A 25,103-nucleotide genomic window follows, 5' to 3' on the forward strand; every position below is an offset into this window, starting at 1 on the left:
GTCTTCGGCATTGCAAGGCGGGTTCCTCCTATGAATACTTCATAGAAGATTTTGAACACAAGGATAGTGTCCGGCTCTGCAAAATAAGTTCCACATACCACCATAGAGAGAATAATATTTGTACAAATCTAATCTGCTGATGTATTCCGCAGCATGACATCATGCCACGGCCAAGCCTTTATTCGAATCGTTTTACTGTCCCACCTCGGCGCGTTTAGCGAGGTGGTTTCCTCAGCACGTCTTGTCAAAGCAGAGATTGTGTCCCCTTATTCTGGGATTCTCATCAATACGGGTGTGGGTAACCCAACCATGCCATTAATCACGGCGCTTGGGAGATAAGCGAGTTTTACCAGGCTGGTGGGGGTACATAGTTTCGTCTGCCCATATAAGGGGATAAGGATCTACCCTTTCCATCTACGCCTTCTTCCTCCTTTGCTTATCCATTTCCGTGCACTCGAGCTCTAGCTCCCAAGTCCGCACTTCCCACCTCAACCTTCTCCAACCATGTCCGGAGCGGGAGGCAGGTGGATGGCCTCCTCCGTCAAGGAGGGGCACATCAAAAAGTTGAGGAAGGCCGGATACCTGTCCAATGACATTGTGCACCGGCTCCCAGATGAGGGGCAGCTCATCCCCACCCCCAGGCCCCATGAGAGGGTGGTGTTCCTCCCCCATTTCCTCCGCGGACTGGGCTTCCCACTCCACCCATTTGTCCGGGGGCTCATGTTCTACTACGGCCTGGATTTCCATGATTTGGCCCCGAACTTCATCCTCAACATCTCGGTGTTTATCGTCGTGTGCGAGGTCTTCCTCCGCATCAAGCGCCACTTCGGCTTATGGCTGAAGACCTTCAATGTCAAGCCGAAGGTTATGGGCGGCCGGCAAGCGGAGTGCGGAGGCGCCATGGTGGGCAAGATGCCCAACGTCACATGGCTCGAGGGATCCTTTGTGGAAACCATCAAAGGGTGGCAATCGGGGTGGTTCTACATCACCGAGCCGTGTGACCCTGAATGGGCAGCGGCCCCCGAATTCCAATCTAGCATCCCCACACGACTCACCTCCTGGAAAGAGACGGGCCTGTCGTGGGGTAAATCAGAAGAGGTGACCGGACTCCAAACCTGTGTCCAAAACCTGGTGGACAAGAAGGTTAAACTTGTCAACGTAGTCTAGGTCATGCTCTTCCACTGGATCCTCCTGTGTCAACGACGGGCTTTTAACTTGTGGGAGTTCGACCCAGCCCAGCACCAAACTTTGTCCAGGCTCTTTTACACAACGCATGAAGACGCCTGGAAGGTGATATTCAAGGGCTCCGAGGTTCCCCCTCCCATTACCGAGGATCGCGGATTCTGCGCGAAGCGCCAAGCCAGCGCAGTAAGCTTGTTTTACCCTTTACATGATACTTGTTTTTCATAGTTTGACTATATGCGGGATCTAAGCTCCCGCTCCTTTGACATGACTGGAAGAAGATGTCCGGACAGATTGACTGTCCGGCTCCTTTGCCCGAAGGCCCAGCAGATGAACGCTTGGCGAAGCTGCTGGTCCCGGCACCTCACATGGTGTCGGAGAAGAAGGACAAGAAGAAGGCCACGGGAACTCAAAAGAGTTCTCGGCGCCTGGTGGTGTCGGATTCATCGCCCGAGGACCCCAAAGCGCACTCCTACCCCGAAGACGAGGACGAGGAAGAAGAAGCCTCTCCCCCTCCAACGGGGGGAGGAAAGAAAAGGAAGGCCGCCCCAACTGGGGAGGACGGAGGCTCCAAGAAGGGAAAGACCCTTCTTCTGGACTACTCCACCAGCGCCGACGACGGCGGAGAGGAGTGGGGATCCAGGGCCAAGCCCCTGGCCGGATTGTAAGTATCCGGATACCAGAATAACTCATGGCGTTCCTTTATTGCACAATATCTTCTGACGCCGAATATAATCATGCAGTCCGCCTAAGGCCCGGCTCGACTCTTCGTCGAGCAGCTCCCTGGATTCATCGGATGTGAATAGCCTTTCACTCCTGACTGCTACCTCCCATCGCCCTACGGATGATGCCGAGGTGGAGTCCCAAAAGGGGCCAGACCAGGAGGAGGTGGTCCTGGAGGTGCCGCAAGGTGACCTCCCGGACTCCAGGCGCCAAGGGGAAAAAACCCCAAGGGGCTCTAAGTCCGGCCCGGGGCCGGATACCGCATCGGATCCTTTAGTGGTTCCGGAGTCCGGTAGGCGGCCCCCTTGTAAGAAGGGCAAGCCTACGACGCCGGTGACCTCCGTCCAACCGGAGGCACCGGATAATTTGCTGGAGGTGCTTAAAGGCGCCTCCATCGACGAGGAGCACCACACTATTATGAGTGCGGTGATCCAGAAGGTTCAGTCCACCAGGAGCGAGCTGACAGAAGCCTGTGCCAGCCTTCTAACAGGTTTTGAGGTATGTATTTAAGACATGTAAAAATATTACCGCATAGACAGTAGCCCCTGATGCTCAGTTTGGTGTTCGGAAAGAAAAACCGGACTGAGGATCTAAAAAGATATACACATGAGTCTAATATAAGTATGTCAATATGGGAATGCAGGCTGCGCTGCTGACCTGTGCCGCACTAACTACGGAGGTCGATGCATTGAAGCAGAGCCTCGAGCGGTCCGAGAATAAGCTCGGCCTTGCCAAGAAGCAGCTCGAGGACAAGGAAGGTAAGTAGTACCTTATGTAAGTATATAAAAATACCTGGTTGCAAATAGTGATAGGACCAACGTGAGTGTTACAGGGGCCAAAACCGAGGTGGCGACCCTGAAGGAAGCGCTGTCCAAGGCCGAAGACAATGCGGCCGTGGAGCGCACCGAGCGAGAAAAGCAGGAGGCGCGGGTGGAGGAGGTGCGGCAAGAGCTCCACGCTCTTGTGAAAAAACACGAGAGTTTGGAGCTTGACTCAAAGACTCGAGAGTCTTAGCTTGCCTCGGCCCTTGAGAGCGCCAGATCTGCCAAGGACGAAGCCCAAAAAGCCCTCCAGGAAATTGAGGCGATGAAGAAGATAGCGGCGGGTAAGGCATTGTTTATGCAAAGCAAAAACGTGAAAGTGAATTACTTGTTACTTACCCGAGTCCAGAGCCCTCCAGGAGCATTCGTAGATCTGCCCTGCAGTGTGTCCGACGCCACTGCATTCTACCGACCGAGGAAGGGAGTTCGACGAAGAAGGTGTTCTGGTCCCATTATGCTGAGGCCGGACACCCGGTGCCCTTGAGCGACCAGCTGAAGCAGCTGGTCGAGCTCCATAAGGCAGCCGAACAGGCCATGAAGGGCCTTATAGGGTGTCTATGGCCTGGGGTGGCCATGCCTGGGAGCTACTTTGGGCTGGTGAGGCGGCTGGTGGATGCCTGTCCATGGCTTGAAATCATCAAGCGATCCGTATGCATCGAAGGCGCTCGTAGGGCCCTTGCCCGTGTTAAAGTACACTGGGGCAAGATGGATGCTGAGAAGCTGGTGACAGATGGGCCACCGGAGGGGAAGGAGCATCGCAAGGCCAAGCTGTATTATGAGGGCGTCCTGAAGGGTGCCTGCCTTGTGGCGAATGAGTGTTCCAAGGATATAATTTGTGAGTAAACTCGCTCATGTTATCCTGTGCGCTGAAAACTTGTTCATATGCTCTAAGCAACACTTTTTGAACTTAAAATATTACCTTCTGGGCGGCCGTTTATTAAATCTGAGAGATGCGAGTCGTCGGCTTCTACCCCCATGCCACGAGTGCTGGGGTGTTCGAGATAAACCTGAGCGCTCTTGTTCCCATTCTTGGGTCCTTCGAGGGAGGCGCTCAGCGCAACGAACAAGGCAATCAGACTATAATGCTTTGTCACTCTCACTTAGCCATAGAATTCTATAGTTTTAAATTTCGGCAAAGCCCCTAGAATTCGGAAGACCGAGCTCGGGGCGCTATCCACGCCTAGGCCGGACAAAGCCAGCTCCTCGCTCTAAGTGGCATAAGTCTTTAGGGACTCGAAAACCTCTCGAACAGCGACCGACTCTCGCCCTATCATGACGGTCAGTTTTAGCTTTCTCTACTGAGGTGCTTAACCCAGCTCAACTAGGGCACAATCGTAGTAGTTCTCCCAGCGCTACCTTAGCCGATACAACGGAATGTAAGGTACCAAAACATGGGAGCCGGGCAAACCCAACTATTGACCCAAGACATGATTCGGAGCCGATGCATATAATGCTATAAGTTCGGGGTGCCGCTCTCGTTAGAGTGTTCGGACTTCTCACACCATTTTCTGGGGTACTTGAGCCCCGGGTGTATCGGCCATACCAAAGTGTACTGTTGCATAATGTCATAACTAAACATATTTACATAGAAAATGAATGCAATAATAGACGAGAGCTATGTATTGTTTATGAAAAGGCTGCTGTGAAAGCAGAACGATACAAATAGTGGGATAAGCAAGAGATGGGATTATTTGACATGTCCCCCTCCAGGGGCAATCTGTGAGACTTTATGTAAGACAGGTATTTAGCTCGTTATAGAGACCACCTGGACATTCGACGTAGGTTGCTGCCTCCCTGGCTGTTGCATCGTGTGTTCGGCGATTGTACTGCCGGACAGGCCTTCCGGAGAGTGGAGTCCTGAAAGTAAGAAAAACAAAATGACAAAATTTGGAGCCCCTAGTGCGGTTGAGCTGCATGTTGGGTGTGCCGTGGTTGTGCGCCTCCCCTTGTGCCCATGGTATTTCTAGGGTGTAATTATGTACGCGTAGTACTGGTTTCGCAATTTTGCGAGGGCTGGGGTTGGGACCGCACTGCTACGCTTGCTCGGAACGTGCCAGGCGGTTTTTTTTTGTAGGTTACTCCGGGCGCGCTTGACGGTGTCCGGACATTTAATAGCTGGACTGGAGAATTGCCTTGAGAGGCTACTTTGTACTTCCGCCGCGAGGGCCGCCGTATGCTCCTCTGTTCGGAGAGAGCATTCGGTGTTTCCATTGACCATGATGATTCCGCGAGGCCCTGGCATCTTGAGCTTGAGGTATGCATAGTGCGGCACCGCATTGAATTTTGCAAATGCGGTTCGTCCGAGCAGGGCGTGATAGCCACTGTGGAACGGGACTATGTCGAAGATTAACTCCTCGCTTTGGAAATTATCCGGGGATCCGAAGACCACTTCGAGTGTAACTAAGCCTGTACAGTTGGCTTCTACACCTGGTATGACACCTTTAAAGGTCGTCTTTGTGGGTTTAATCCTTGAGGGATCTATGCCCATTTTTCGCACTGTATCCTGGTAAAGCAGGTTCAGGCTGCTGCCACCGTCCATGAGGACTCTAGTGAGGTGAAATCCGTCAATGATTGGGTCTAGAACCAATGCAGCGAATATGCCGTGGAGGATGCTAGTGGGGTGGTCCCTTCGATCAAAAGTGATCGGGCAGGAGGACCATGGGTTGAACTTTGGGGCGACTGGCTCCAATGCATATACGTCCCTGAGTGCACGCTTCCGCTCCCTTTTGGGGATGTGGGTTGCGTATATCAGCTTCACCGTCCGCACTTGTGGGGGAAAGCCCTTCTGTCCCCTATTGTTCGGTGGCCGGGGCTCCTCCTTGTCATCGCTATGCAGCCCCTTGTCTCTATTTTCGGCACTTAACTTGCCTGCCTGCTTGAACACCCAACAATCCCTGTTGGTGTGACTGGCTGGGGTTTCGGGGGTGCCATGTATCTGGCACAAGCGATCGAGTATTCGGTCCCAAACTGGACGGGCACGGAGTATTTCTTTTGAATGGCTTTTTCCGCAGACCGGGTTTAGAGCCTCTGAATCCGGCATTAACAGCCGTATCCTCAGCATTGTCGCCGTTAATGCGGCGCTTGTGCTTGTTGCGACGTGACCTGCCATTGTTGTCCTTGGTATCCGAATTACCAGGGCTCTTGGTCATGTTATTACTACGAGCTAGGCAGCTGTATTCGCCCGCGCAAAAGAGGGTCATGAGTGTTGTGAGGGCTGCCATGGATTTCGGCTTTTCCTGTCCTAGGTGCCGGGCAAGCCATTCATCACGGATGTTATGTTTGAAGGCTGCGAGGGCCTCTGCGTCCGGACAGTCGACTATTTGATTTTTCTTGGTCAGGAACCGCGTCCAGAATTGTCTGACCGATTCCTCTGCCTACTGAATTATGTGGCTTAGGTCATCGGCGTCTGGTGGTCGCACATAGGTGCCCTGGAAATTGTCGAGGAATGCGGATTCCAGGTCCTCCCAGCAACCAATTGACTCTGCTGGCAAGCTGTTAAGCCAATGCCGAGCTGGTCCTTTAAGCTTGAGTGGGAGGTATTTGATAGCGTGTAGATCATCACCGCGGGCCATGTGGATATGGAGGAGATAATCCTCGATCCATACTGCAGGGTATGTTGTGCCATCGTATGATTCGATGTTTACGGGTTTAAAACCCTCAGGGATTTGATGATCCATTACTTCATCTGTGAAGCATAGTGGGTGTGCGGTGCCTCTGTACTGGGCTATATCACGACGTAGCTCATATGAGCTTTGTCTGCTGTGTTCGGCCTGGCCGTATTTGCCATATCCGGCATGACGGTTAGCGTCACATGCCGTGGGGCGCCCACACGATCCATAGATCGATCTTGCTCGCCTTGCCTTGTCCTCCAATATGTCTCGCAGGTCTGGCGCATTTCCCCGTGCCTTGGTATATTTTGAGCGACGCTGGGGTGCGGCTTGAGTGGATGGCCGAGAGGCCTCTCTGTCGCGGCCACGAGGTAGCCGGTCGGCCGCGTCGTGCGCTGGTGATGTAGGTTTAGGTGCTTCCTCCTCTAATCGGGGTAGCAGCATGCGCTTTGGGTAGCTCTTGGAGGGGCGTTCGAGTTCGTACTCTTCGGCAGCAAGGACTTCAGTCCATCTGTCGGCTAGCAAGTCTTGGTCAGCTCTAAGATGCTGCTGTTTTTCTTGAGGCTGCTCGCCGTGGCCATAAGCCTGCGTTTGAAACGCTCTTGTTCGACGGGATCCTCAGGCACAAAAAATTCGTCGTCGTCGAGGCTTGCCTCGTCTTCGGAGGGAGGCATGTAGTTATCGTCCTCTACCTCTCTGTCTGCCGCTCTCTCATCAGGGCTGGCTTCTCCATCCTCCTGTGTTGAATCCTGCTAGAGGGGGTTGTCTTCGGCACTGTCCGGGGTGTTATTATCTCCCGTGCCGGAATCGCCGTTTTTGCTTTGGCGGGATTTAGAGCGGCGCCGCTGACGCCGGCGCTTAGGCTGCTTCTTGGAGGGGTCATCCTCCGTTGTTCCATCGCCATTCCCTTCTTTTGGGGTGTCCACCATGTATATGTCGTATGACGAGGTGGCCTTTCCAGTGCCCTATAGGTGCTGGTTCTTGGTCGTCTCCTGCATCGTCGTCCATACCGTCGATGTCTTAGGAGTCGAAGTCGAGCATGTCGGTTAAATCATCGACAGTGGCTACGAAGTGGGTGGTGGGAGGGCTTTGAATTTCTTCGTCGTCCGCATCCCAACCTTGCTGACCATAGTCCGGCCAGGGCTCTCCGGATAAAGAGAGAGACTGTAGTGAATTCAGGATGTCGCCAAAGGCCGAGTGCTGAAAGATTTCCGCGGCGGCGAACTCCATGATCGGCGCCCAATCGGGTTCGATCGGTAGGGGTGCGGAAGGTTTGGAGTCCGGAAAGGAGTCCGGCACCTTGGAGTCACGAGCTTCGCAAAGGACAAGACTAGTATTCGGCTCGATCACCGTAGAGATTGCATCCCCCGAGGCGGTGTCCAACCACCCGTCCTCGATTGGCGCAGTCGGCTCCGAGCTAAGGGTCGGAGCGGACACTGGTGCGGCCTCATGGGCACTGTTCGGCGGCAGAGCTAGATCATGCCCATCGTGACAGTGCGGCGCGCTCGACTGTGGCTCGAACCCGTCGAAGATCAAGTCTCCATGGATGTCATCTGCGTAGTTCAAACCTCCAAACCTGACCTGATGGTCAGGGGTGTAGCTTTCGATCTGCTCCAGATGGCCAACCGAATTGGCCCGCAGTGCAAAGCCGCCGAATACGAAGATCTGTCCGGTGAGAAAAGTCTCGGCTTGGACCGCATCGTTGTTGATGATCGGAGGAGCCATCAGACCTAAAGGTGATGACACAGAGGAACTCTCAATGAAAGCAACAATGCCGGTGTCAAAACCGGCGGATCTTGGGTAGGGGGTCCCGAACTATGCGTCTAGGCGGATGGTAACAGGAGACAAGGGACACGATGTTTTTACCCAGGTTCGGGCCCTCTCGATGGAGGTAAAACCTTACTCCTGCTAGATTAAAATTGATGATATGGGTAGTAGAAGAGTAGATCTACCACGAGATCAGAGAGGCTAAACCCTAGAAGCTAGCCTATGGTATGATTGTTGTTCGTCCTACGGACTAAAACCCTCCGGTTTATATAGACACGGAGAGGGCCAGGGTTACACAGAGTCGGTTACAATGGGAGGAGATCTACATATCCGTATCGCCAAGCTTGCCTTCCACTCCAAGGAAAGTCCCATCCGGACACGGGACGAAGTCTTCAATCTTGTATCTTCATAGTCCAGGAGTCCGGCCAAAGGTCATAGTCCGGTCATCCGGACACCCCGTAATCCAGGACTCCCTCAAGTGTCCTCTCTTATCTCCGTGCTTGGTCGATGCTACATACTATACGAATAGAGAGGACTCGACATGCTAGCTAGCTAGTAAGCAAATGAAGGAAACAATTAAGTACAGAAGATCGTCATGAACATATACACAAAGAGAAGTGATCGACCTCTCCTTCTCGGATAGATTGGTCGAACAACAAGTTTTCCTGTATCTATCCGATGCTACTAGCTACACATATATATACAATATAAGATCTCTTACAAAATCCCCTAATATATGAACTCAACTTCCACATGGTATTCTTCGTGTTTGTCGATGACGTGGTCAAGAATGAATCCTGCCAATTCCTCTTGAATTGCTCGTATGCGATCTTGTGGTAGGAGTTCATCCCGCATCTGAAACATCTATTTTAAAGAAGGGGGTCAATACATATATATGAATGACACTCAACAGAAATGATGGTAATAAAATAAAATTGTGAATATTATTTCTTACGCACTTCATATTGTTGTTTAGAGTAGCCCCGTTCTCAGGTGGTGTGGTGGATGAACTCGCAAATGTAGTATCCACAGAAATCATTCTCGGGTTCCTACCACAACCACTTTACAAGAAATAGAGGTCAATCAAACTGATAAGCAAGCATGCTAAATGGTATTGATGAAACTAGCTAGAATCAATGGGAGATGCACGGAACTAGCTAGTAGCTAGTACTTACTTTCGGGTGGTTAAATCGCAGCTGCGCCAACAGTCCCGGAGCTTGTGCGGTGAACTTTTTCCAAACCCTGCCAGACAAAGAAAACAATTACTTGATATCAGAAAATGAACAAAGTTGCCGATATGGTGCTATAATGATCGATTGAACTTACTTCTCGAGCACTTTAGTCATGGTCGGATACTCCTCCAGATTTTTTCGTTTGGAGTCTATGACGGTTACTAGTCCCTGCTCAAGCTTAATCTCTAGCAGAATAAAGTGGAAGCTACGCACGCATGCATAAATCATCAATTACATTACTATAACCTCGAGTAATAAGGAAACCGAATAAGCACAGGACAGTAACACTCACTTGTATTCGTAAGGAAAGAGTATTGTAGCTTTGTTTTGATTTCGAAGTAACGATCAAAGCAAGTTGGCCTCGGTATCTTGGGACCATGTTTAACATTCCATTCATCCATGAGATTTGTGTTAATGAACCCAATATCACCTACTTGTCTTTTCTTTAATTCAGTGATCTTCAATCTGCATAATATAGTGAGGATAATTATATATACATGCAATGAACGAGCTGAGCTATATATAGAGAGACTTAATTAATTACAGAAAAGTAGTACATACAGACAGTAGCAAGTGATGATTTTTTTATCGAGGGCCTTTTGATTGAAAAACTGGAAGAACTCCTCATATGGAACAGACAGCAGATCAATTCCAACGAGGTCGTGCTCCTCTTTAACTCTCAGCGTCAAAGTATTTGTCCCAGACATGCTGCAGATGTTCATGTACCAATCATGGAAACTTCGCATCATCGTTGTTATAGGAGTACCAGGTTTGACGTGAGTCTTATCATGCCGGAATCTTAATGTGTCCACCTCCATTGTTTCAAAAACTGCATCGTCGTTGGGCATGTAATCTCCAGGATTGGTACCGAGCAGCATCCCCGGAAGATTAGCGACGATATCGCTAGACACATTGAGCGGGGAGCACGATTGCTTTGCTTGTTCGCCGAGATGGGGAATTTTTTCCCCTTTCTTCGTTCAGCCTTTGATCAGCGCAAGTACTTCCCGACCGCTCCGCTTCCTTATATGTCCTTTAAATAACGCGGTCATAGTTAGATTGCGGCAGAGCCGGTGATGGTCGCTGCAGGGCATCCAAAGTGCAGTTCGCTTTCACCTGACCTATCTTCTCCGCTGGAGGTGGATGTTTCTTAGCTTCTACCGATTGAAAGAAGTCATTCACTTGGCCTTCAGAGATCTTCTGGTTTTCCTCATCGCTCCTCTTGTATGGTAACCTCTCTAGAGGCTTGAGAGATGATGCACCGAATCTGTATTGCCTCCCACCTCTGGTTGTACTGCTAGACGCCAGAGCAGCCAGAGCGACTGCGGCTCTCTTCTTTTGTTGCTTAAGAGTCGGAGCAGCTGGAGGCGGACTGCTACGATGCGTCGAAGCAGCCGGAGCAGCGGCGTCGGTGTTCCGCCATTGCTTACGAGGCGACGAAGGAGGAGGCGTGCTGCTCGGACGTGCCAGAGCAGGCGGAGTACTGCCGCCCTCACTCGCCGGAGCAGGAGGTGGAGTGCCCTGATCACTCGCCGGAGGAGGAGGAGGCGGAGTGCCCAACTGACTCGCAGGAGGTCTGAAGTTCAGAAGCTTGATGTTCTCCTTCCGCCATAGACACGGAGTTTTCATAGCAAGACCCAGCCGAGTCTCCCCATCACCTGTAGGGTGATCAAGCTGGAGCTCCTCATATCCGTACGTTATTTCGTCCACCATCACAACAGTATAGCCTTGTGGAATCAGCCGGAAGTGAAAAGTTGCTCCGGGTGAAGGAGGGAACACAGAACCGACAACCGCCTTGACTTTGAGCTGAAGCCATTGCATCATAAGGTGGCACTGGTGTGAATCCGTGATAAAATCCACGGGGTAGCTAGGACCTGTCAAGTTAGGCTGCTAAACAAGCCCGGTGGAAGCCATGCTGCTTCTCCACTGAGATAGTGGGGTAGCTTCTTGGGCAGGATCTCGCAGTTGCTGGTTCTCAACATCTTCTCGTTCCTCTAGCTTTAGTACCCTTGTCTTAAGCTACTCCAGTTCGCTCTGCTCCACTTTCCTCCTCCTCTCTTGGGTTTTGTAACCTCCTGCATCAGGAAACCCAACCTTCCACGCAATGGAGCCTGACGTGCCTCGTGTTCATCCAGGGTGCTCAGGATTCCCAAGGGCCCTTGTGAGCTCGTCGTTCTCTCTCTCGGGAACGAACGTCCCTTCCTGCACTTTGTTGATTTCTTTGTGAAGCTTCATGATGGGTGTTGCAATTTGCTCGTCCGTCCAGCAGCACTTCCCTATTTCAGGGTCCAAAGTTCGCCCAACCCCGAAGAACCAAGTCCTTGAACGGTTTGGCCAGTGCAATATCTCTGGTTCGACCCCTTTAGCAATCAGCTCCTACTCGGCCTTGTCCCACAACAACCGAGCTTTGAGGTAGCCACCTGACCCCGTGCGATGGTGATGCTCCTTCTTTGCAACATTTATCTTTTTAATCGTTGAAATCTTCTTACTCCTCTCTGATGTCTTGTTGGCTACAAATGCGGGCCAGTGATCTCTTATCTTCTCAAATCGGACGGTGAATTCTAGAGTCTTGGCTTGGTCGACATACATTGCTTTCAACTCATTCTTCCACCTCCTGAATAGATCTGCCACCTTATTGAGAGCATGAGACTTGATCAATGGCTCTATAAACTTGGATCCTCCTCTTCCGGTAGGGTGAAATTTACCTTCAGCACGGTCCATAGATCATCTTTCTGTCTATCTTCAACAAAAGAAACTTGAAGCTCTTCCTTCTTAGGCTGATTCTATAGCTCAATGCTGATCGGGATCATGTCCCTAACAAGAACCCCGCACTGAGCAGAAAATGCTTCCTTGGTCCGGAGGGGTTTAATCGGTTGGCCATCGCGCGTGATTTCTGTGATCGTGAACCTTTCATCCGGGCGCAACTTTTTCTTTGGGCCTTGTTTCTTTACTGAAGTTTTGCTTGATTCAGAGGGCTATAAAAGAAGAAAGAAGAGTTAATATATGTACATACCAAAACAATTAATGCATCAATTAGCTAGTCAGCACTGGCTTAATTAATATATATATAGAGAGACTTAATTAATGTATATATACCTCGCCGGACTTTGCAACAGCTGATCCCGACTCCGTTCGGTCACCGGAGCCGTCATCACGGTCGCCGGAGCCACCATCACGATCATGACTTTCCTCCTCCATTGTTTGATCATCGTTGCCTGCTTCCTCTCCTTCCAGACGTTCTTAGATGTTGTTGAGAAACAACATGACATCACGTCCGTCGCGGATTATGTCCCCCAATATCTCTTCTTGTTCAAAGTCTCTTCGTTGATCCATAGTTTGTGTAAATATTATAACATGGCAATTAATATACAGACATGAGAGATGTATATATTAATAGTGACAAATATAGACCCCTCGGCGATCCTCGACCCTCAACCCCTCGACGACCCTAGACCCTCGACCCCTCAACGACACTAGACCCTCGATGTACCCTCGACGACCCTCGACCCCTACCCTCGACCCCTCGATGACCTTCGACCCCTCGGCGACGCTCGACCCTCTACCCTAGTTTCTGACACCCTAGTTCCCGTCACCCTCGTTCCAGATAAAAATAAAAAGGGGAGGAAGAAGAAAAAATAAAGGCGAAGAAAAAGAAAAAATAGAAGGAAAAAAGAGGACAAGAAGAAGGAATAGAGGAGAAGTAGAAAAAATAGAAATTTTTTCTATTTTTTCTTCTTTTCCTCTATTTCTTCTTCTTCTCCTATTTGTTTTCTTCTTCCTCCTCTTCTTATTTTATCTCTCCTCTTCTTCCTCTCCACTTCTTCTCCTTCTTCTTCTCCTCATGTCGAAGTTATCGGTGAGGGGGTATATCGACAATGATGACATATACATAGAAAAAAATGTTATCGGGGAGGGGGTATATCGAACCCCCTGTCATGTTGAAGTTATTGGGGAGGGGGTATATCGACAAGGATGACATATACATAGAAAAAAATGTTATCGGGGAGGGGGTATATCGACCCCCCTCATGTCGAAGTTATCGGAGAGGGGGTATATCGACAACGATGACATATATATAGAAAAAAATGTTATTGGGGAGGGGGTATATCGACCCACCCTCATGTCGAAGTCATCGGGGAGGGGGTATATCGACAACGACGACATATACATAGAAAAAAATGTTATCGAGGAGGGGGTATATCGACCCCCCCTCATGTCGAAGTTATCGGGGAGGGGGTATATCAACAACGACGACATATACATAGAAAAATGTTATCGGGGAGGGGGTATATCGACCCTTGCTCATGTCGAAATTATCGGGGAGGGGTATATCGACAATAACGACATATACATAGAAAAAACTGTTATCGGGGAGGGGGTATATCTACCCCTCCCTCATGTGAAAGTTATCGGGGAGGGGGTATATCGACAACAACGACATATACATAGAGAAAAATGTTATCGGGGAGGGGGTATATCGACCCCCCCTCGTATCAAAGTTATCGGAGAGGGGGTATATATATCGACAAAATTACATCATCATATATCGGGGAAGTTTTCATATATCATCGTCATCATCATCATCATCTAGTACAAAAGATTGACCAAGCTAGTTTTCATATATCATCATATATACCATCATCATTATCATCATCATCTACTACAAAAAATCTAACAACATATATGAACAAAAAAATTCTATGAACAAAAAAATCATACATACATGCATATACATATATCAATGGATCATACGTACATCTGCATATACATATACATACAACATCCATATACATACATCAATGAAAAACATATGAAAAAAGGCAGCAGAGGCCAGGGCGGCGGCGCGTCGCAAGCAGAGTAGGCCGGGGCGGCGGCGGCGCGTGGCAAAGCAGGGGCGGCGCGGCAAGCAAAGTAGGCAGGGGCGGCGGGGCGGGGGAAGGGAGGGCTCACTGGGCGGCAATGGCGATGTCGTAACAGAAGGGCGGCGACGGCGAGGTCGAGGTAGAGGGCGGGGCAGAGGCGCAGCAACGGCGATAAGGAGGCGTATGGGGCAGGGGGCGCATCGGCGCGTCGGGTCGGGGGCAGGGCGCGGCGAGGGTGTCGGCGACGGTTAGCTCGGCAGCCTGTCGGCGTAGTGGATGGATTCGGAACCGTCGGGGGAGAGGAGGAGGAGAGATCGAAGTGGGGATGGGTGATTCTGAAATTTCCTAAGAGTTGCTTATATAGCCAGGGCATTGGTACCGGTTTGTGGCACCAACCGGTACCAATGCCCCCCTATGGTACCGGTTGGTGCCAATAACCGGTACCAAAGGTCTTTTTTCAGCAGCCCAAAGGGAGGGAAACAGAGGCCTTTGGTCCCGGTTGGTGGCACCAACCGGGATCAAAGGCCTCGTGCTGCCTATGGCCAAAACTTTAGTCCCACCTCACTAGATGAGAGAAAGACGCAGTGGTTCATAAGCCCCACTGCCGCACCCCTCTCGAGCTCCTCTCCATTGCAGGCTTACGGGCCTAATTGTCACTTCTATGCCTGATGGAACTTCTGGGCCTTCTGCGGGCCTGAATCCTGGCCCATGGTAGGGTTTCTAGTCGTATTCACGCCATGGTGGCCTAGCAGGTGGCATTTTTTTATTTTTTCTAGTTTTTTCCTGTTTTTTGCATTATTTATTTTCTTTTGTTTTTTCTTTATTTTTTAGTTCTTTTTGCTTTTAGGTAATAAAAATTAAAAACTTTCTATTAGTGCCATTTGTTTTCCAATTTGAATAGTTTAAATTTGAATTTTTTGAAATTTGTGTGAATCACTAGTTTTTGAATAACTTTACTGTGAAAATAATTTTTTGAGTGATTCTTTTTACTGCTATTTAATATTACTGTGTTTTATCATTATATTCAAAAAGAGATTTTGTTATTAGTTTCTAACACAAAAATTCTTTCTGATAATTGTTTTTGTTATTAAAGATTCTAACAAAAAATTCTTTATGAAAATTCTTTTTGCTTTTAATGTTTTGAACATAAAATACTTTGATGATTTTGGTTGCATAAATTTATATAAGTTTAGTTTCAATAATACTAGAGGTATATAAAAGTTTTTTGAGTTGATTCCTTTTGCTATTGGAGTTTTATAAAAGCTTTTTAGTTGATTCTTTTTGTTATTGAAGGATATTATAGTTTTGTTTTAGTTGATCATAACAGAATATTTTAATTGATTATTTTTAGTTCATTCTCTTTGCTATTAGTTCATTCTTTTTGCTATTAGTTCATTATTTGAGCTAAATGACCCTGAAATTTAAAAGCACTACAAACGAACTCTGAAAAGGTTGAAAGTTGGCATGGTATCATCATTTCACCCACATAGCATGTGCTAAAAAGTTGAGAGGGTTACGGCAAAAACTGGATGCACTTCGTGTGCAAAATGGACAATCTCTTTCGTAATATCAGGGTTTCAGATGGAAACTCATCTGTTACAAAGGGATTCCATTTTTTTGAACTTATTTGAACTCCAAACTTTTTGTGTGTTCAAAATGCACCATTCAAAGCCACATCATGAATTTTTAACCCTCTCTAACTTCATTTGGTATTTTTCATGCCTGTACTGATTTTTTGAGCTAAATGACCCTTAAATTAAAAAGCACTACAAATGAACTCTGAAAAGGTTGAAAGTTGGCATGGTATCATCATTTCACACACATAGCATGTGCTAAAAAGTTGAGAGGGTTACGACAAAAAATTGGATGCACTTCGTCTACAAAACAAACAATCTCTTTGGAAGTATCAGGGTTTCGGACGAAAACTCATCTGTTACAAAGGGATTTCATTTGTTCAAATGTAACTGCAATGATATTCTAGAGCAAAGGCATCATCATAATAGTTGTTGATAGAAAGTCTTCACTTTTTCTTCGCTTGTGTCCTTTGCTTATTGCGCTGTAACCATGGATAATCTTCATCGTTTAACAGGGTGCTTGGGTCAGCCTTGACTTTGAAGGGAGGAATTTCATGAAAATTTTCATAATCTTCAGACACGTCTGTCTTGCCCTCCAATCCCATGATGTCTTGCTGGCTGCTGGTGGTGCCCGGTTGCCACTTGATGGAGCAGGGAGGCACCGGCTGAGGGAGTACCGGATTAAGGTTTCCGCCGACAACCAGACTATTGATGTAAGCCGGACTTTTGGGCTCTGAAGATACAAGATAGAAGACTTCGTCCCGTGTCCGGATGGGACTCTCCTTGGCATGGAAGGTGTAACGCCCCGGATACAACTTTCCATATTCGTAACTCCAACTCGTTGCCATTTCCGGCTATGTCTTGTGATATTTTCTCCGTGGTTGTGGTTTTGTCTTTTGTTTTGCATTTTGTTCGTGTCATGCATTTCATCTCATGGCATCATGTGCATTGCATCGACATTGTTTTCATAAAACATGCATTCACTCGTCGTTGCCGTTTCTCCCTTTGCCTTCATCACCTTCCCTCAGACCGCCTTGCCTTCGTTGATCGTTCCGTGACCACCTAACCTCTATTGCCAGCTCGCAGCCCCATCTTGCGCGTGTCCGAAACCTGCCCCGAACCTGACCCGCTCTGTCATCACCGTTGGATCCGGATCATCCCCAAACATATATAAAACATCTCTGTTTTGTTAATTGGGCTCCCTAACTATTTTATTCGCGACCTTCCGATTACGATCGTAGGGATGAGGTAGCCCCTAACCTAATCCACCTAATGTATATATTTTGTCCAACCCTAAATCTCAACGGAGCTATCCCATCCTCCCAACCGCAGCCGCCGCACCCATTTCCCACCTCAGGATCCTCTCATTTCCCCCTGCACCAACCATCAGCCACACCCAGATCCAATCCATCCATCCCATCGACCCATCTCGAGTCAACGACCACCGGCGCTCAAACCCCGCAGGAGCCCGAGCTCCACCTCCTCGCCTCCTACCCCGAGCTCCTCCCATGGCGCCCTCGTTCACGAGCACGTCGACCCCGCCGCCTCGAACTCCCGTGTTGAAGCACCACCTCGCGCGCCTCCTTCCTCGAGCAGGAGCTCGACCTGCTGCCGGCGACCTCGCGCCCGATCTCCCTCACCTCCTCCGTCCCGCGAGTAGCAGCAGCAGGACCATGGCCGTCGCCCCGCTTCTTCGAGACAAACCGCCGCTGATCTGCATCCATGCCGCCTCCCACCATCGGCCGCAAGACAGGAGCCCGAGCTGCTCCTTCCTGAGCTGCAGGCCCCCGCAGCCGTTCTACCTTGCCGGATCCCTGCCGTCCCCGTCGTCTGCATCTCTTCCGGCGAGCACCACCAGGTTGTGGCGCCCTTGCCTTCCATCTCTCCTTTCCGCTCTCCTTCTCTCTCACGTTTCTCTCTCTCCCTCTCTGTGTTCAGCGCCGGGCATGGAGCCCCGATGCCCAAGAGCTTCATCCTTGACCCGAGCTGGCCCGGATCCGGCCATCTCCGACGCCTCCATCGTCGGGCCGCCAAGTCCCTTGCCTCGTCCTCATCTGCCTCGTCGTCGCCGTAGTCCAAGCCGCGCCGCTGCATCCTCTTCTTCCCCTGCTCGCTGCATGCCTGCATCGATGGGGTCAGCGATTCAGAGCCCATTGACTGCGCCCCTGCTGCCTCCAGATCGCCAAGGCACAGCGCCGCCCCAGCCTCATCCGGCCCAGCCGCCCCCTCTCCACCAGCTCCAGGCCGAGCGCCCCTTCCGGCCTCACCTCCTCCACCGACCGGGCCAGGCCCAATGTGAGCAGCTCCCCAGCCCAGTTCAAATCAGTTTTCGCCCGCTGTGTATTTTTTTCCTGCTGCTACGTGTTGCTATTTATCCAGTGAATTACTGTTTTCAAAAAAGTCCTTGCACATCATGCATATAATAACTAACTAACCGTGCATCAGATTTAAATGTTTTATATATGTAAAATGCTTAGAATTTTGTCTAGTTTCATAATATTCAATTGTCATCCATGTTTGAAATGTTTAAATTGCTGTTTGATTAAATTTGCTTAAATACCATGTTAAAATGATTTATTTCATAACTAAATAACCATAGCTCCGTTTTAAATAAACTTTATATGTAAATGGGGTGGAAAAATGCCTAGTTTGACACGGTCCACTTTATTTTCCTGTTTAACAACTCTAAAATTATGTAATAGGCAGAACGGTACCAAAACTAGAATATGCACATGGGGATTTTCCGGAATTGTTGTTTTGTGGTTCCGGCCTCATTTAAACTTGCTTAGATAGGTAGTTTTATTATGCCTCACCTCTTGCCATGTTTAACACCATTTAATATTGTTGTGTACCTAAATGAGAGAGAACTTAATAATTGATGTGGTGTTTCGTCAATATGCAACTCATTGCATATTGAGCTCCACTTAATTTGTAGTGTTGTTCGTTGCACTTTCCATGACATGCTCTCTAAACCGGACATGCATCATACTTGATTGTGCATCATGCCATGTTTATGCTTGTGCACTTACCATGTTGTTTGTTTCTTTTCGGTGTTGCTTCTTAGTTCCGGTAATGTTGCAATTGTGAGGATTCGTTCGACTGCTCCCGTTCGTCTTCTTCATGGAATCGTTCTTCTTCCTTGCGGGATTTCAGGCAAGATGACCGCTACCCTGGATCTCACTACTATCATTGCTATGCTAGTTGCTTCGTTCTATCGCTTTGCTGCGCTACCTATCTTTTGCTCATCAAGCCTCCCAAATTGCCATGTCAGCCTCTAACCTTTTCGCCCTTCCTAGCAAACCGTTGTTTGGCTATGTTACCACTTTGCTCAGCCCTCTTATAGCGTTGCTAGTTGCAGGTGAAGTTGAAGATTGCTCTATGATGGACAGGATTATGTTGGGATATCACAATCTCTCTTATTTAATTAATGCATCTATATACTTGGCCAAGGGTGGAAGACTCGGCCTTATGCCTGGTGTTTTGTTCCACTCTTGCCGCCCTAGTTTTCCGTCATACCGGTGTTATGTTCTCGGATCTTGCGTTCCTTACGCGGTTGGGTGATTTATGGGACTCCCTTGACAGTTCGCTTTGAATAAAACTCCTCCAGCAAGGCCCAACATTGGTTTTACCATTTGCCTCACCTAGCCCTTTTTCCCTTGGGTTTCCAAAGCCCAAGGGTCATCTTTGTTTTAGCCCCCCCCCCCCCGGCCAATGCTTGTCTAAGTGTTGGTCCAAACCGAGCGATGTCCGGCGCCCCTGGTTTTGTGACGAGAACATTGTTCTTGGTGCCTCCTGTCTATTATGTGGCTTTGACCCAGGGAGTTGAGCTCCAAGGTGTTGTCGTCACAATTTTATCGTTGCAGTTCTGGAATACCTGAGTTTTGCCGACATCGAAAATCTCTTTTATGCAGTTGTTGGTGAGATAACCTCGACGTCACCCAATACTAGGGAGGGAGTTCGGGAGTATTGCCATAACTCATATAACGGATGCTTTTCGAAGGTTGAGGTACACGATTTCCGAAGGTTTCTTGGTTATGTGTTGACGGATGGATACAGCTGGATGTAGGTATTGTTAGTTTGGGTGAGATATATTGCTTCCCCTGTATCCCCAACACCAGATTGCATAACCAGAAAGTTTCGGGAGTTTTACAGGTGGGAATTCAAGTAGCTCCTAGAATATCTTTCCGACAGATGCGTGATATGGGATTGGGTAAATCTCTATCATATGTATTTGTTCCGGCTTATTTCCGCAAGCCAATCCTTTGTTTTGTTTTGAGTTGTGGTATTTGAGTTGCTTCAATGTCAAGTGTTGATTCCATACCTTTCCTAAGCGGTGTTCTCATATTTCTATGAGAGTGCTAATCCTTTTGATCATCGAGATTGACATGTCAATTCTTTTCCAACCGGTGTGCTTCTCTTCAAGTGGACCCGATCATTTTGAACATCCGCAAGATCAACTCTAAGTTTTCTCACCGGTGTTTGTTTCATCCATCCCAAGTTGCCTTTGTTTCCCCACCCTCCCACCCTTTTTCTTCAAGGACTCAGATTTCTTAATCATGTATCCTTTTATTTGTGGGAAGTCTCTTCATTCTTTTCTTTCAATGTTCTTATCCGGTGATTTCCCATGAAGATGCTCAACAGTTTCAAGTTCATCATCCTCTGTTCTCTTTTCTTCTCCGGTGGATTCAAGTCAAGTTTTCGGTGTTGATCATATTCCCTTCCTCGTTTCAAGTGTTTGCGTATGCCGGTGTATCTCTTAATCATTCCCCACTTTCTATTCAATTGTTTCGGAGTTCTGAAGATATCTCAGAAGACTTGTGTTTCCATTCTTAATCCGTTCAAGTTATTTTGAGGTTGTTATCTCATTCAAGCCATTTAATTCAACTGGTGCAATCCCCCCATTCAATCTCGTTCAACGGTGTTTTCTTTTAGTGGGCCCTAACCCACATGTCTTTTCATAGGATCTTACCTGACTCTTCTAATTTTCCTCGAACCATTCCCAAATTCTTTTCCAAGTGTGACGTAAGAATGAATTTCATCACTCAGATCTTTTCCAAGATCGATTTCAATTTATTTTTTAGTGTTGGCTCAACCTCTTTGTTTTTCATTCTCCCGGGGCATCTCAACAATTCAGGGTGGTTCTCGTCATCATTCTCAACATGTGAAGACCGAAGAAGTGTTTCCTCTAAATCTTGGTCCATTCTCTTAAAGATTCATGGTTCTAGCGTCATGCCATCCTCATAATTGTTTTCGATTGTGAGAATTCTTTTCACCCATCCGAAGCATTTCATGAGTTGTTTCCATTTCTTTCCTCCGAAGGCCATCATGTCATATTTCTTCATTCTCAGTGTGTAGCTATCGTTCTCCAAATCTTACCGGTGAATCGTTCAAATACCCTCTAATCAGTTCATGTTCTCTTCGTTCTCATGTATCTAAATCCCTTCAAGTATCTTCATTCGTTTTCAAATACTTCCTAGTGAATTGTGCCTTTGCTAATCTCATTTTCAATTCTTACGGTGGTTTGTTCAAGATTTCACTTCCTTTGTTATCATATCAATTTATTCATTGTTTCCAAATCCCACCGGTGGTTCCATCATTACCTTCTCAAGTTTGCGCTATATCTCTCTTAATCCTTTCTATGAGAATAAGTAGTATGTCAAATCCGTTGCTTGTATCAATTTAAATTGGTGAAGGATACGCATAACGTAATTCTTATTTTTGTTTCATCCAAGTGATCTACTTTCTTCTTTCTAGAGTTGTTCATCATGTCACGTTTCCCGGTTCGAGATGTTTCATCTTTTCATTTCTGGAGTTCCAAGTTTTCTCGGTTATATCATCGCAAAGCTCCATCTAAATCATCGCAAGGCTTCACCTTGTGTTTTCAACTTCTCTTTCTTTCTATCATCCTTTTATTACCGAAGTTTTCTATGGAGGCTCTACATGGTGGTTCGTCAAGGATTCTATTCATTCTTCAATTGTTCTTCAAGATTTCTCTTGAAGTTATGATTCGCCAAGCTATACTCTAAAATAAACATGGTGCTCAACACATGTTTTATTTTAAGGAGTTCAAGTATTCTTCATCTTGCATTTTGAGGTGCAATTCTCCTACCTTATCTTTTGAGATGGTGTTATATCATTCTTGACAGTTTCCCTTCAAGTTTTAAGATTCACAAGTTGTCAAGAATGAGATATTGTGAAACCATCATTTTCTCTTAGATCATGAATTGTTTCAACCCATATTAATCTCTTCGTTGGAGTTATCTTGTGTCATATTTCACCTAAAGCCTTCCATTGGGAATATTGCTATTTGTGGTGCTTATCAATGATCCGAGTTTTCTCCTATCCTCTCGGCGAAAGTAGTTTTCATCTCTTAGTTGATCTCAAGCAAGCATTTGTTTCAGTTAGTGGCCGGTTGTCACCTTATTATTTTGAGATGTTTGCCATAAGCCCATAATAAGCTTGTGCTTTTCATTGTTGATTTTCCAACAACTCTGTTCAATTCTTCTTTGCAAGGATGCTTTTCAAGCTCATCTGTGGCAGAAGTTGGCATTTTCTTCTCCATTCTGTTATTCTAATGATATATCTTCTATTCGTTCTTCCGGAGGCATGGTGATGTTGCTCTCTTCACTCATCATCTCAAATTGTGAGGATCGTGTTCTTTTCATGCTTATCCATTTAACCGGAGTGTTGTGTCATCTCTTCAAGTTCTTTTCATCTTATCAAGTTTTGCCCCCCTTCTCAACCGGAGTGCTGTCTAAAATCTTTCTTACCCCTTGTGCCATTTTTTTCAATAGTTCCGGAGGCAGTGTGTTGTTGATTTCATCAAGTATCCTCTCATCTTGTCAAGTTCATGTTCTATTCCTTCCATGTTCAACCAGAGTGCTGCCCGAATTCTTCCTCTCTCATCTTGTTTTAACCGGAGTGGTTTCAAATTCTATCTTGTCCATTAAACTCTTGATTCATGTCTTTGCAACCTTCAAGTTCTCGTAATGTTCCTTCTTCCTCTTTTCCAACAGATTGTTTGCAATCTTGTTCATCTCTGTTGTACTCTTTCTTTTAAATTGCTCAACCTCTCAAGGTTCATGGTTTTGCTCGTTCGTCAAAGAAGCAACTTAGTTTTACCTTTTCCTCTCCGGTACCATCCTAGATCTCGGGACGAGATCCTCTCGTAGTGGTGGAGTGTTGTAACGCCCCGGATACAACTTTCCATATTCGTAACTCCAACTCGATGCCATTTACGGCTATGTGTTCTGATATTTTCTCCGTGGTTGGGGTTTTGTCTTTTGTTTTGCATTTTGTTCGTGTCATGCATTTCATCTCATGGCATCATGTGCATTGCATTGGAATTGTTTTCATAAAACTTGCATTCGCTCGTCGTTGCCGTTTCTCCCTTTGCCTTCATCACCTTCCCTCAGACCGCCTTGCCTTCGTTGACCGTTCCGTTACCACCTAACCTCTATTGCCAGCTCGCAGCCCCATCTTGCGCGTGTCCGAAACCTACCCCGAACCTGACCCGCTCTGTCATCACCGTTGGATCCGGATCATCCCCAAACATCTAGAAAACATCTCCATTTTGTTAATTGGGCTCCCTAACTATTTTATTCGCGACCGTCTGATTACGATCATAGGGATGAGGTAGCCCCTAATCTAATCCACCTAATGTATATATTTTGTCCAACCCTAAATCTCAGGGGAGCTGTCCCATCCTCCCAGCCGCCGCCGCCGCACCCATTTCCCACCTCGGGATCCTCTCATTTCCCCCTGCACCAACCATCAACCACACCCAGATCCAATCTATCCATCCCATCTACCCATCTCGAGTCAACGACCGCCGGCGCTCAAACCCCGCAGGAGCCCGAGCTCCACCTCCTTGCCTCCTACCCCGAGCTCCTCCCATGGCGCCCTCGTTCATGAGCACGTCGACCCCGCCGCCTCGAACTCCCGTGTTGAAGCACCACCTCGCGCGCCTCCTTCCTCGAGCAGGAGCTCGACCTGCTGTCGGCGACCTCGCGCCCGATCTCCCTCACCTCCTCCGTCCTGCGAGCAGCAGCAGCAGGACCATGGCCGTCGCCCCGCTTCTTCGAGACAAACCGCCGCTGATCTGCATCCATGCCGCCTCCCGCCATCGGCCGCAATTCAGGAGCCCGAGCTCCTCCTTCCCGATCTGCAGGCCCCCGCAGCCGTTCTACCTCGCCGGATCCCCGCCGTCCCCGTCGTCTGCATCTCTTCCGGTGAGCACCACCAGGTTGTGGCGCCCTTGCCTTCCATCTCTCCCTTCCGCTCTCCTTCTCTCTCACGTTTATCTCAATCCCTCTCTGTGTTCAGCGCCGGGCATGGAGCCCCGATGCATAGGAGCTTTGTCCTCGACCCGAGCTGGCCCGGATCCGGCCATCTCCGACGACTCCATCGTCGGGCCGCCAAGTCCCTTGCCTCGTCCGCATCTGCCTTGTCGTTGCCGTAGTCCAAGCTGCGCCGCTGCATCCTCTGCTTCCCCTGCTCGCTGCGCGCCTGCATCAATGGGGTCAGCGATTCAGAGCCCGTTGACTGCGCACCTGCTGCCTCCAGATCGCCAAGGCACAGCGCCGCCCCAGCCTCATCCGGCCCAGCCGCCCCCGCTCCACTAGCGCCAGGCCCAGCGCCCCTTCCGGCCTCACCTCCTCCACCGACCGGGCCAGGCCCAATGTGAGCAGCTCCCCAGCCCAGTTCAAATCAGTTTTGGCCCGCTGTGTATTTTTTTCCTGCTGCTGCGTTTTGCTATTTATCCAGTGAATTACTGTCTCCAAAAAAGTCCTTGCACATCATGCATATAATAACTAACGAACCGTGCATCGGATTTAAATGTTTTATATATGTAAAATTCTTAGAATTCTGTCTAGTTTCATAATATTCAATTGTCATCCATGTTTGAAATGTTTAAACTGCTGTTTGATTAAATTTGCTTAAATGCCATGTTAAAATGATTTATTTCATTACTAAATAACTGTAGCTCCGTTTTAAATAAACTTTATATGTAAATGGGGTGGAAAATGCCTAGTTTGACATGGTCCACTTTATTTTCCTGTTTAGCAACTCTAAAATTATGTAATAGGCAGAACAGTACCGAAACTAGAATATGCACATGGGGATTTTCCGGAATTGTTGTTTTGTGGTTCCGGCATCATTTAAACTTGCTTAGATAGGTAGTTTTATTATGCCTCACCTCTTGCCATGTTTAACAACATTTAATATTGTTGTGTACCTAAATGAGAGAGAACTAAATAATTGATGTGGTGTTTCGTCAATATGCAACATGTTGCATATTGAGCTCCACTTAATTTGTAGTGTTGTTCGTTGCACT

Source organism: Triticum aestivum, chromosome 4B (genome assembly GCF_018294505.1).
Source record: "Triticum aestivum cultivar Chinese Spring chromosome 4B, IWGSC CS RefSeq v2.1, whole genome shotgun sequence".
Lineage (NCBI taxonomy): Eukaryota > Viridiplantae > Streptophyta > Magnoliopsida > Poales > Poaceae > Triticum > Triticum aestivum.